Below are 13,581 nucleotides of genomic sequence, written 5' to 3' on the forward strand. Positions count from 1 at the left end.
GCCTTTTGATAATTGTGCACTGCATCTTTCCAGATCTCATAAAATACATGTAAACCACTCTTCTTCCATTTCCATTCCTGTCTCCTACAGTCTCTCTTTAATTCCTGGGTGGATTCATTTAGCCAGGGCTGCGATGTTTTATTTGACTTTTTGTATTTGTATGGGGCGACAGAGTCCAGGACAGTCAGACAGGTGTCATTAAAAAGGGAGACCAGCTCCACGTGTTAAAATCTAGATCAAAGGCAGTAAAAGGCAAAGCAGCAGCATTAAAAAGCTCAGAAAACTTGCTAGCAGACACAGAGTTAACAACACGGCAGCGGACAGGTGTAATGTGATTAATAGGAAGTTGGGATAAAACCACACTGAATAAAACCGCTTTGTGATCGGACACACAGATATCGATTGTCTCAATGTTGTCAAGGCTGAGACCACTGCACAGTACTAAGTCGAGGGTGTGGCCCTTAGAATGTGTGGGTTCTTGTATTGCTTGAGTGAGGTTAAAAGATTCAAAATTATTCATAAAATCAGTAACAAAAGTCTGGGTGGGCCAGCAGACATGTATGTTAAAATCACCTAAAATAAGAATTTTGTCATATTTTGACATAAAATGAGATAACAACTCAGCAAACTCGATAAGCATTGTTTGGTCTAGGCGGTCTGTATATTATTAAAATTATCACCGGATCCTTACAATTGATGTTCAAATGATGTAAAACTACTATGTAAAATGCGAGTGCATTTAAAATCATTTATAACAGCAACCCCCCCTCCCCTGCCTGACAGCCTGGGTTGGTGGAGATGTGACGAGGAGCCCTCCGACCACACAGACAGCGTAAACAGCAGCGCTTCCGGCTTCCGGCTTCCGACTTCCGGCAAGTGACGCAGTGACAGGTAAGTGCTTCATGTTTTTGCTGCTTGACCTAAGTGAAGCATTATTGTTAATATTATTATCATTATTGTTATTATTCTTCTCCAAGTATGGTTGCATACATTAGTAAAAACCCTGGCTGGGGATGTAGTTACTGGTGTGCATCAGGCATCAGTTGCCTGAACATGTGCAGCTACAGGTCTTACAGAAACCTGTCATGTTGTAATGAAGGTCAGACTGTATGGTGTGTACTCTCTGGTACCACAACAACTTACATTCACATACAGATGGGTAAGACAGAACACGGGCCTGCGACCACTTGGCATAAATATACCAGGTAGGCTTATGATGGACAGCTGAGCAGACAGTGGACATTTGGACTGGTAGATAGTCTGGCCCCAAAGGGTCCTATCATCTGTCATCCACCCTGGGACCTGTCAGAGCAGCCAGGAACAGCTGTCCTGCCTCAATTATGAATCATTGGCCATGTCAGGAGACATCACACTACCTTATCTTCACCAGCACTGCAGCCAAAGGCCCAGAGGGAGCACTGCTCGTTTCCTCTTTCTCACTGTCTCTCTCTTGCTCATACACATACAATACACACACACACATACACTGTACACACAAGTGTGCACACGCATGTACACACAAATTCATGTTCCTGTGGACTATAATGAGAGCAGGCTTATTGTAGCTCCTAGCTGGGAGCTCTGCCTCAGCAGACACATCTGTGGGACCGGGGATTTGGCTGACCAAGCACACTCCTGCACCAACATTATCAGAGGATGCCATCTCTACAGTGTGTTGTTCCATTTACAGAATTGTGTTGAGGGAGGGAAAAAAATATAATTTAGTTTAGTGTTTGCAGATATTAAGTCTTCCATCAATTGAAATGTTTAATTTATTGGACGAAATCTATGAGCAGTGCAAGTAATTTAACACTGTCCTCCGGGTAGGTGCTCTTTCAGTTTCTGCTTTTTTCAGTATTCCAATAAAATACTTCCTGAGCCCAATCAAAATGAGACTAGTGCTCTGTGTGGAGGGTCATCTCTCTCCTCCAGCCACTGTCTCTTCAATCAAACAACTTTAATGAACAGACCATCCTGCAAGGCCAAAGTACCATTGACAGACCTTGGACTACACACAGAATACAAAAAGATGGAGAAAATCTCTAAAATGATGGTTCCAAAGACTTGCTATATTTGCAGTATTTTATCCCGTAATCTTATTGTATTTGTTGTGACCCTTGTAGTGCAGGGAGCGACCTGGGTATACGCTGTAGTGTCTAAACTGTAAGAGCGAACAGTGAGCAGAGGTGAAGATGCTTCTTATCACATCCAAACAGAAAGCAGCCTGGCATGGCCTTCAACTGTGACTAGAGTCACTCCTGCTATCTGACAGCTAGTCCCACATAACAGATGAACTAAGATAAGATAATCTGTATCATGCGATTAGGTTACTGTCTATTAGTGTAAAAATATACGATTTTCAATGGAACTCAGCCCACATACACACAATTCTCCAGTGAAAATGCCATCTGGTGACAGTATTTTTCCTGCACTTTCAAATAAATAATATGTCAAAAAATAGATTGTTAAACATGGCAGGAAATCTTCATTCACTCATTTGTTATTTTATCAGCAAGTATATGCGTTTTGAATGAGCTAACCCTCAGCAGAGGCTGGCTCTCACTAGTAATTTACTATTGAAAACATCTGGTCTTGCTCTGCAATGAGCATTTACAATGACTCACAGGAGCCATTGGTGATGCAGAAAAGAACAGCATGTAATCAAAATGATCCCACTATACATGGAAATTAAATGACCCTGCTGCTGGGGCTAATAAATCAACAGCCATTGGATTCACCAGCTGCAGTCTCGTCATTAGTTTGATAAAACTGGTTGGCACATACAGTAACAAGCACCAGCAATGTACCTACTTCATCGTACCCCATCTAAGATTTACGTTTCTGAAGGCTATTATTACAATGTGAATAAGCTTGGTACAGCATATCCAATTGGTGTTTTTGTGCATCTCCTGATAAAGCCATAAACAGACAGAGTTATTCCAATGCTCTTTAAGTGAAAAAGCTATCTTAATTGAACATTCACCTCTGAATAAACAGCCATGGCCCTTTCCTGTTTGCACAGTTGTCTGAAACAATGGATCCTTACCAACCAGGAAAAGTTGAATGTTAATGAGGATGTACTGGAGCCAGCGCTTAAATACAACACCAACTTGCCCATTGTCCCTAATGTCACATTTAAGCTGCCCATTTTAAGTTCTTGAGCTCACCAAATGCCACAGCCAAACACTGGCCATCATCTCATAGATATGCTCTTTCCCACAGGAAGCTTTTTTTAGCTACAGGAACAGAGGTTAGGACCCTCAGCATATGAAACATGTTTATGAGATTAGATTCTTGCTTTCTGATAAATCAACTTCACTTCCTGAAGTGCCTCTTGGGCCTTGGCATCTCAGTTTATTTGCAGCAGTACGCAGTTTTGCATAGATTTGAATTCATGCATTGCAGATTTCTCTTCTTATTTCCTGGCATGCATCTTTACTCTCCCCTCCTCATCATGACACTGACAGAGTTGGAGAGAGCATAGTCTTCTGCCAGACAGAGTCTTCTCCCTTTATGACAGGTAGCTGGGTGGAGGAGCAATTAGTGTCACCTGAAAGCATTCCTCTCGGGATGGCTAGACCCCATGAAAACTCATCTCAGCAAAGCCCTGACACCCTAAAAAGCTCATCAAGATCAAACTGGCCTCCTTTATGTCCTGCCATACTCCCCCAAGGCACAACATGATGAAGGCTTCCTTCTGCCTCATCTCAAGTTGATTAAAGCCAGCGAGCCTGTCCTGGCCTCCATTACCCAGCAAGGCTCGGTTTCCCTGTGACATTCTGCTGCGTGTTGTGCCGTTTATCCTGCTGGGCACCAGGGTCACAGACTGGCCGAAACACTTGCCTTAAACACTTGCTTTAAAACACTATATCTAGTGTTTCAGAGGTGGGCAAGGATAGCACCAAGCCATCAGGTGTCACTGTATTCTGAAGGAGCCTTGCCCATGGAGATGCAGTGAGTGATGTTGGCAAAATCAAGAGGAGCGACTGGAACTCTTGGCTTTAGAAAAATCTGAGACTCCCTTTTAGTGGAAACTACATGGCACTTGTTTTTTGTCCATTTCTGTGATTAGTAAATGAGGGGTCGTTCAACACTGACAAAACACATTTAATTCCCTCTCTCAGACGGCCACACTCAGCCAGGGTCAATGCCATGTGCGTTTTGCTTCTTTTGTAAGAAATGTCGGAATTAAAACAAGAGTGCAGGGATCAATAGAGCAATTCGCCCTGCATTGGAAAGAGGCTGTGTGTCAGCTATTGGTGCTGCTTATTAACATGACTATTGATTGGAGTCAGAAGAGCATGGTTGCAGAGGCAGCATCAAATAGCAATCGTTAACCCTGAAGTCAGGGTTAGCTATAAACACTTGGCATGCTGTGTAACGTCTCAATACTTAAAGGGGCATTTCACTGATAATCCACCTCAACAGTATTTCGTCCTTGCCTTCGGTGTAATTGATTACCACGGTTACACTCATTAGATATTTGGTTGTAAACCTTGTTTTGTTTTGAAATTGTCTGAAACCATATTCACTCTTTTGAGTGTGAACAAATTAATGACCTGGAAACAGAATTCACCATACTGAGACTAAAGGCCTTGCTTATTTTTCATCTATTTTTTTTATATTGTTTGAGCTTTAATTAACAAAACAAAGGCTTTGTTTCTCTAGATAACTTGACTCAGTAGACAGTTTTACATTTAACTCTACTAACTCTTTACCCTACTTAAGTTGTACAGGACTATGCACAATTTTGGAATATGTAGGAGATGTAAAAATTTGTTACTATATCATCTTTGTTTGTTATTGAAGTCCCGCTTTAATCTGGCACCTGTCATTTCAACCAACAAAATCAAAAGTATTAAAATAAAAAAGCAATCATGTAGCAATCTCACTGTTTCGTGCTGAATCCATTTTTACACAGCTGTAGCTGTTTACAATAGGCAAGCAACATCCCAAAATAGAGTCATGTTAATTGGTCCCTGTGTCCCGATAATTTATCTCAGGGTGTTCAGTAGTGCCAGAACGGGAAACTTGATTGAGAAAGAGGAGAAGAGCTAGAGAAATGGAAAAGCTGACAAAAGGATGGAAATGGAAAAAAAAAAAAAACTAAGAATGAAAAGAAAAGGAAAAACGAGAGCGTGGAAGAATAGAGAGAGTTGGGAGAGGGATAGAGAACAAGAGACGGGGAAAAAAAGAGATATACAGCATTGGTGAATAGAACTAATCACAGTGCGATGGCAGAATAGTCTGACCTCCAAATCCTTCTCCACCATCTCCTTTGAATGATGCTGCTTTAAACCTGTTGGAAAATGGAAACTCTTCCCCAATCAGGCTTTGTGGCGTTGGCAGAAATTGACCACGTCTCGTCTCCTAACCCATGAAATTCTTCAAAGACTCTCAGCCCTTACTGTGCTGTACTTTCTGGCCTCTCTCTTTTTTAAAAATAGCAGGAGCGCAGAATGTGGCCTCCATGAAACAGAGATGGGACAGCCTGTGTAGTGCCCCAGATGGTAACTCCTTGAGACCCGGGCAGGTAGATCTGTGAGCGGAGGAGGAGGAGAAATCAGAGCAGGACAGATGGCCTGGAGAGAGCTGATAGCTAGCTAACCCACAGGATTTATTTGATCAAATAAAAAAAAAAAGCTCCAAAACAGATTTTAAGTACTTCAGTGCCACAGCCCAGTTCTGGAAAACCTCCATCTGTCCTCTACTAAAAACCTGATTGCAAGAGTGACTGTGGAGAAGGGGAGGAGACAGATATAGAGGACAGTGACGGGTCTAAGATTCACTAATTCACTGGTGAATCTTCAATTAAATTTTCATTTAATTGCCACCTTTATTTATACAAGGGAGAACAATGGGGATTTTGCATGAGACTAAATTGTATCTACAAAAATCTACATCCCAGTGTGACTGATTCATAAACTTGTCGAGGCAGTAATCACTGTGGCAGAGTAAGACTACTGCTGATGGCCTGTCTGACTGGAATAAAATCATGATCCGAAGTGTTACATTTTTAACAAGTACACCCCTTGTCCATGGCTGTATGCAAATTGAATGTATCACATTCAAAACATGACATGACACGAGCATCCTGAGTGCCCAATTTCCTGCCTGCAGGATTTTAAGAAAGGAAGTGGTGGGAAATGTAAACTGATAACACTGTGCCACCCTGTGATGCCCTGTAACCTTTTTTTCTGTTTTAAACGTTTTTGATAGCAAAACATTTCTTCATTATTAAAAAAAACATTTCAGATATAGAAGCAATATTTCATCTGACTGTAAGATCTGAAGGGCAGATTGTAATTTTTTTTGTGGTATGGCAGGCTTTTATAACACTCTTGCAAAATGTGGAACACAGAAAAGGAAGAACTGCCCTGCTACTCCATTTTAATGAATTAGAAACACTGCTGTCTCACTGAGTTTCAGCCACTGGTGAGTTTTCTGAATAACCCCTAATAGTAAGCTCTCATGTAAACATGCTCTGTCCACATGGCACAATTTAAAAGCAGAGCACAGCAATTTAGTATAATTTAGTGTAAAAACTAAACTGCAGCACTACATTAAAGTAGATAATAGGAAGAGAACAACAACAAACAAACAACACAAATATTATGAGAAGAAAGAACATTGAGTATTCTGTGCGGAAATTACATGGCATCTCAGTAAATCATGGTAGTAAGTAAACCACAAAACAAGCCCGGTTTTGCGTGATGAGTGAGAGACACGGCCTTCAAGAAGTTGAAAAGATTTTGAGAACATGATCAGAGTTATGACGAATGCCACGGCAGTAATCCTTGTGTGAGGTCTCAAACTGCAGATCATGATCCAAAATTGGGTCACTGTTCTGACATGGGCATGAAAAAAAGGAAAATGCCCGATTTTAATTTAAATAATAACACCTGAACGAACAATTGTGGGGCCCTTATGAATTTTATATGGGTGGAAAGATTAATTTTCTATCTTTCATATTCAAGCCTACTTATACTTCAAGCAGATGGAAATTGAGTGAACTGGAGCTCTTTGAAATTAAGCCTTCCCCACTGCTTTGCCTATTCTTGCTTAAAACTATATCTAATTTCTGAGCTTACTATGATAGCAAGAAATGTCACAAAACCTCCTGACAGAATGTGGGCAACTAGTACCATAATATTACGCAGATATAAATCAGTACCATAATATTTCACAGATATAAACTGACTATATTTTTCATCAGGGAAGTGATTTTTTAAGGTCTTATCAGTAGTTGACACAAAAATTCTAACACACCAGAATCCAGATTTCAGATAACTTGGCCTTGTAGTAGGCTACATGCTTTTGTAGTTGAGTGTTTACTCATAAAGAACAACTATTCATTATCTTGCTATTTATTATTTTGTAAAAATAATAATTTTTTGTAAAATTAATTTTCAAATGATGAACCAGATGAGAACCATTGTGTTGAGATTTGAAACAAGGTCAAGTGTATTTTACAAAAGAAGGGGAATAAATAAAAACAGTAGTATTAAGTAGCCTAATGTAATTTACGTCCTAGCTGATAGTTAAATAGTAGAAATTACTTTCATGCTACCTCTTAGTTACAAAATACTCCAAGTAATTTACATATTACATGTTAGTAAACTGAAGTAATTACTATGTTGTTGCCATGTTATAATTTATTTCTGCATTGTATTCTAAAGTGCAACACATTTTTAACAGTGTTATTGGTAATACGTCCAGTGTTTCATGACTATTTAATATTCTCATTCAGAGTTACTATTACATCAACCTTCTAATATTTGAAAATTTTTGTGCAAATAAATCGTAAAGTAGCCATAATTATCAGATGGGGCAATGCATTCTGTGCTGTTAGCGGTGGCGGAGGGGTTGAACAGTCAGGCTAAGTGCAGTAAATTTTCCTGATACATTTTTCATCCTCCCTCTCTTGCAAGCTGCCAGAGAGCCAAAAGAAGTATTGAGCGAACACAGAAAGGTCTGATCTTGCGTATTTCTTCCCTTCCAAACATGGGGATAGTTTTGCATGTTGGTGGACCTCAGAGTGCAAACATTTTTGGAAACTATAGCAGCTGTCTCTCTCTATAGGTTTTACTGACATTTAGGTAGGTCAACATAAATATTTATCATAAAGTCACTGCATCTATCCTCCAAAGTTTTTGCATCCTTTCACCACGCTTCATCTCTCCTTGCGAGCTACTGGCCTGTCTGTCTACTGTAATGATGAGTCCCTTCCATAACGCAGGCCAGCTGCCAAAAGAGGAACATGCACCTCAACTGTAATGCCCCTCCTACGGCTCCTCAGCTCTGGTGAAGAGTGGAGCAGCATTTTCCCAGTGTTAGTGTTTGGCACAGAGGAAGGTATCAAAACCCAGCTGATCAAACTCAAATGTCAAGGCGACGAAGGGTAAATACTAAAAATGTCTGCCTACCTTTTACACTAAAATGTGTAGTTTTTACAACAAATACCAGGAAATAATCTATGGCAACAAATCTGCTAGTTGATTATCTCACTAACAAATGTCCATAATCCCACCGGGGAAATAGGAGGGGAAGATCTGTGATCCCACCAGAGATAGTTGTGTGAGGATGACAAATAAGCTCATCAGAAAAGTGGAAGCAATCAATTAACTCAGGCTCCAACAACAATCTATTTCATCTCTCTTTCTTTATCTCAGACTATGATGAAAAGGAGATTAGTGTCATCAAGATTACATAAAAGATGGTGAAAAATAGGACTCTCAAAATCAAGGGACATGAGCACTGATCTGAGCTGGTTTTCCTTGTATTATGAATCAAATAATCAGAATATATCCTGTTCTTCTGAGTGGAAACTGTTCAAAGAAGCCAGATTTAATAGCAATACCATGTATGATAAAGTTGCATCTTGCTAAGTGAAATATCTGTTATGGGGAGAGAATTGTAAATGTATTTTAATATCTATTTAGTCAATGCTATCATTAGTGTCAGAGAGGGACAGTACTGTTCTTTTTAGACAGCAAACTGAAGAAGTGAGTATGTGAATTTACAGCAATGTACATGATGTGAAAATATGCATGTATTTACATTATATTACATTCACAAGTCTGCAGAAGGTCATGTACATTTACATAAAGTGTCTTGGCTTGCATTATATCACAGAATATGCCTTTTGGATATGTGCATTACCAGCTGTCCCATGTAACAAAGCTCCAGCACTGAGGTACCATATGTACAGAAAAAAGGGAGTGTGCATAACGGATGTTCTTTATAATCTATTCACAGTATCACTATATTATGTGAACATGGGCCAGGAAAAGTGTCCTCCCCTTACAAAAAAGGCACATGTGAAAACATGAATTCAAAGCGTATGTGTTTTTTGGGAATGTGTTCGTTATGCATGTGAAATTAATGTTTCACATTTTAAACAAACATTGTTACATGTAAGAGCAAGTGACTACATGTGAAAAAAACACTTTCCAGCTGAGAATTGAAAGTTTCACACCTGAAGTTGACATGACATGTGACATCAGAAAACATGAAAAAAATATTGACATGTCCAAAAAGCACATGTGCTTTGAATTCATGTATTTTCACATGACTTTTTTGTAAGAGATGTGTGCCATTTAATGTGCAGAGAATGTGCAGAGATGTGCAGAGATACGCAGAGTCTCTATTAACCCAGATAGAAGTCCAGGATAGTCCGTAAAGTATAATCAGTCCACTGCAGTACAGTCTTCCTGCATCAGCCCCCTCCTGGATGGTGAAACTGGGCTACAATCTGATGGCTGTTGGCACAAAGGAGCACCTAACCTCTCTGTGTTGCACCTTGGTGTGATGAGATGAAGGCTGAAGATGCTCCATAGCTGCATCAGCTCACCATAGAGGGGGAGGGAGGTGTTGTCCAAGGTGGAGTTCAGTTTAGTCCTCATTCTCCCCTCTGCTACAACCCCCAGATTGTCCAGCCTCAGCCTTTCTCACCAGTTTGTTTATCTCACCTGCATCCCTAGCCACGATGTTGCTTCTCCAACACATTGCCACAAAGAACAGTGTTCTGGCCACCCCTGATTGGTAGAACATGTTGAGTAGTGCTTTGCATATTGAAAGATCAGAGCCTCCTCAAGAAGAACAGTCTTCTCTGCTCTCTCTTGCATTGCCTCAGTGTTGTCAGTTCAGTCCAGTTTGTTATTGATGTGAAGCCCCAGGTACTTGGCTACACCATCTCCACCTCCACACCCTGGATGGTGACGGGTGACAGTGACTTCCTGCTCTGTTCGCTACCAGCTCCATTGTCTTGTTGACATTGAGCTGCAGATGGTTCTCCTTGCAGCACCTGATAAAGCTCTCCACCAGACTCCTGTGCTCCTCCTCCTTGCTCTCACTGATGCCTCCCGCAATAGAAGAGTCATCAGAGGACTTGTGGAGGTGGAATGACCCCGAGTTGAATCCAAAGTCTGAGGTATAGAGGGTGAACAGGAATAGTGACAGTACAGTCCCCTGGGGCGCTCCCATGCCACTCTGCAGCATGTCCGACACACTGCTCCAGAGGTGGACAAACTGCAGCCTGTCCATTAAATAGTCCAAAATCCAGGACACCATGGCGTCAACCTGTATCGCACTGAGTTTCTCCCTGAGCAGGAGGGGCTGGATGGTGTTGAAAGCACTATGTCAAAAAACATGCTCCGCAGCCTCTCCAGGTGGGAATAAGATATGTGTAGCAGGTATATGAATGCATCATCCATACTTATGTTGGCGTGGTATGCGAACTGGATATGTGCAAAGTTTAAAAAACCATAAAAGTAAATTAAATATTTGTATTTACAGATGCAGTAGTGTAGTTTAGGGAATACACCAATATTCCTTCCACGTACATATTGGCTACAATTCAGAGTTGAGTTATGTCTGCACTTCATGGATTAAATATAAAATCTGGGCATTTGGATATTCAGCCTTATCTTTGGTATTGAGCACTCCTCAGACAGTTGTACATAGGTTGGTTTTCCTGAGATGTCTGTGATTCAAATTTGCAACTCATGTTTTTTTTTAGATACAATTTGCTCTTGGGAGGAGGTGAAAGAATTCTAATGCTGTATTTATATATAGCTGTATTTTAAAGTAAAACACAATCCATACTACTTTTCTGTGTAATATAAGGCCCTAATCCTAAAGGAAAAATCCACCCTCAGATACTCTTACACTGTTATATATCATCAATTCAAGTTCAAGTTCAAGTTAACTTATTTATATAGCCCTTTATCACAAGCATGTCTGAAAGGACTTTGCAGAGAATGAGTCTAATTAGATCTAACTGATCAACAATCAATCATATAACAGAATGATGTAATACAAACACAAGGAAGCAGAACAATGTACAAGATATACAATGGCAAATTGTGATGTTGAATGCAGTCCAGGAGTTATTTTGTGACGTAATTCACGTTTTTTGGTGTACCCACTTTCCCTCAGCCTGTCTCATACTACTTCATTTACTGCTTTCCTACATTTCCCAGATTGACTTTCGGAGCTGGTCTCCCAAAATTTTGTGAAATTAACACAGTGTCTTAAAATGCAAATATGTGCAAGAAAAGTGAGAGAAATATGTTTTCCCACCATAAAATGAAATTTTACTCAATAAAACCTAGAAAAAAGTAAAACATCCTGGCATTTTAAGTGTACTGATGTTCAACAAATTCCTACTTGACCATTTTCAAATTCTGAAGGCTGATTGACTGGCTTCTGTTTGAGTATTTGGACCTAGTGAGCAGAAGCCTGGACAGCAGATTGCCCCTCAGACCAGCAGCAAGTGACCTTCAGTGATGCATGTCTATCTGTAGGAGCCCTGTATGCTATGAGTCAACATGCACTCTTCTTCCTCCAGAGACTGGGAGACTGGGGGCAGTAGAGTGCAAAATGCAGTAGGGATTGAACACAGTGGAGAGGACAGACAGAGACAGACGGACACGGGACGCGCGCATCTGAAATCATATAAGCAACTCTGCTCAAGCCTCATGCTAATAATTATATTGTGCGCTTCAACTATCTTGATGGTATGAGATCATATTTGGTGTTTCAGACTCTGATACCTTCCTTTTCACTTTTGTAAACTGCATATGTGTGCAATTCAGACAGTGAAGATGAGTAAGTCCAGGGGTGGAACCAATTTTGGGAACTAACCCAAATTATTACTTGCAGTATAGATAATGTAATATTCAAGTTTAATGAGGCAGATCATGATCTAAAATTATATATAAGCATAAAAATCAAACATTCCTTTGAATATTTTATATAGGCTCTATATATACACACAGTAGGCTTAGATACAGTTTTCTTTCATATTACTAGCTCTGTGTAAGTAATGTACTGTTCAAGATTAGCAAGGTGAATTATTCTTTATAATGATATAAAATACATTACAATTATAACAGCAGGCTGAACGCTCTGTACATGCAGCTCTCTACAAGAAGAGTCTTTCAGAAATCAAATCAATAGGTCTCACTGTGCACCGTGTATTATATATAATAAACACAGGGCCTTTTACTTTTTCTTTCGTTTGTCAGGCCGATATAAGCCCCTGGAATTCAACTAAGCAATTGATTTCCAAAGGATTTAAACAACTAAACTAACATTTGGAAATCTCTGCTACAGCTAAGCTAGCTAACATTTTAGCCAGCATGCTTGAAGGTACAGCACCTCACTTTCTAACACTATAGCTTACCATAAATGTGTTGTGGTGTGCATTGATAGCTACATTTCTCACATTCTAATTGATGGTTTGTTTGTGTTTGTGGGTGTGTGCGTCTGGGCATTTACACATGTTTGATATAAGCAGCACACTGGAAAGTAATTACATCCTGCTTCAAGAGGTAAACGCTGGTGAGTGAGGAGTGTGCACACGTGAAGTCTTGAGAACTGAAAATCAGCTAAGTGGAATGACAAATTCAAAATGTGCACTCAAATTGTGTCCATCTTTAAGATCATTTTTGGTGTGAGTACACCAATGTTGCAATGCTGCACCACAGGTCTGCTTGTGACCTTGTCATTCCATTAAAACCTTGAAACCTGGATAGCCTCCAGGCGAAAGAGCCTGAAACACTGATGATGAGAAGGTATGACACATGCCTGTCAATCAATTTTTTCCCTCCAGGAACAGAAATCAAGGCTGTTCATTTTCTTCAACTATATGCCAAGCTGTCATCTGAATAGTTTGCCATCGGACCACTGTCAATTAAGCTGTAGGAGTATGAGGGAGACTCCGGTTCCATCTGTTTGTATGGTGGAGCTGAAACACATAGCCTCCTGTTTCCCTATCAAGCCTGCTAGATAAGTGTGGGGATAAAAAGGTCTGTATGCTCCCAGCTTAGCCTTTCATTCTTTACAAAGTTTCCCACTAGACTTCATGCTGAATGCACTGGAGAAGCTGTGGAAGATGAGAGCTAATACATCAGATTTGTTGGTGTGTGTGTGTGTGTGTGTGTGTGTGTGTGTGTGTGTGTGTGTGTGTGTGTGTGTGTGTGTGTGTGTGCGCACGTGTGTATGTGTATAAGTGGTTTAAGATTTACTAAAGTTACCCTAAGGAAGCATTCAGAGAAAAACACACACTCAAACAAA

At 40.3% G+C, this 13,581-nt stretch overlaps 1 protein-coding gene across 1 annotated transcript in view; it reads right to left on the minus strand.

Annotated features, from left to right (window-relative positions):
- Positions 1-13,581, minus strand: part of LOC139659014 (seizure protein 6 homolog) — a 111,825-nt gene that overhangs the window by 36,027 nt on the left and 62,217 nt on the right. The window lies entirely within an intron of this gene.

Source organism: Centroberyx affinis, unplaced genomic scaffold (genome assembly GCF_046629955.1).
Source record: "Centroberyx affinis isolate AG114_WGS23_722 - 3 ecotype Tasmania unplaced genomic scaffold, CSIRO-AGI_Caff_v1 ptg002996l_1, whole genome shotgun sequence".
Taxonomy (NCBI): domain Eukaryota; kingdom Metazoa; phylum Chordata; class Actinopteri; order Beryciformes; family Berycidae; genus Centroberyx; species Centroberyx affinis.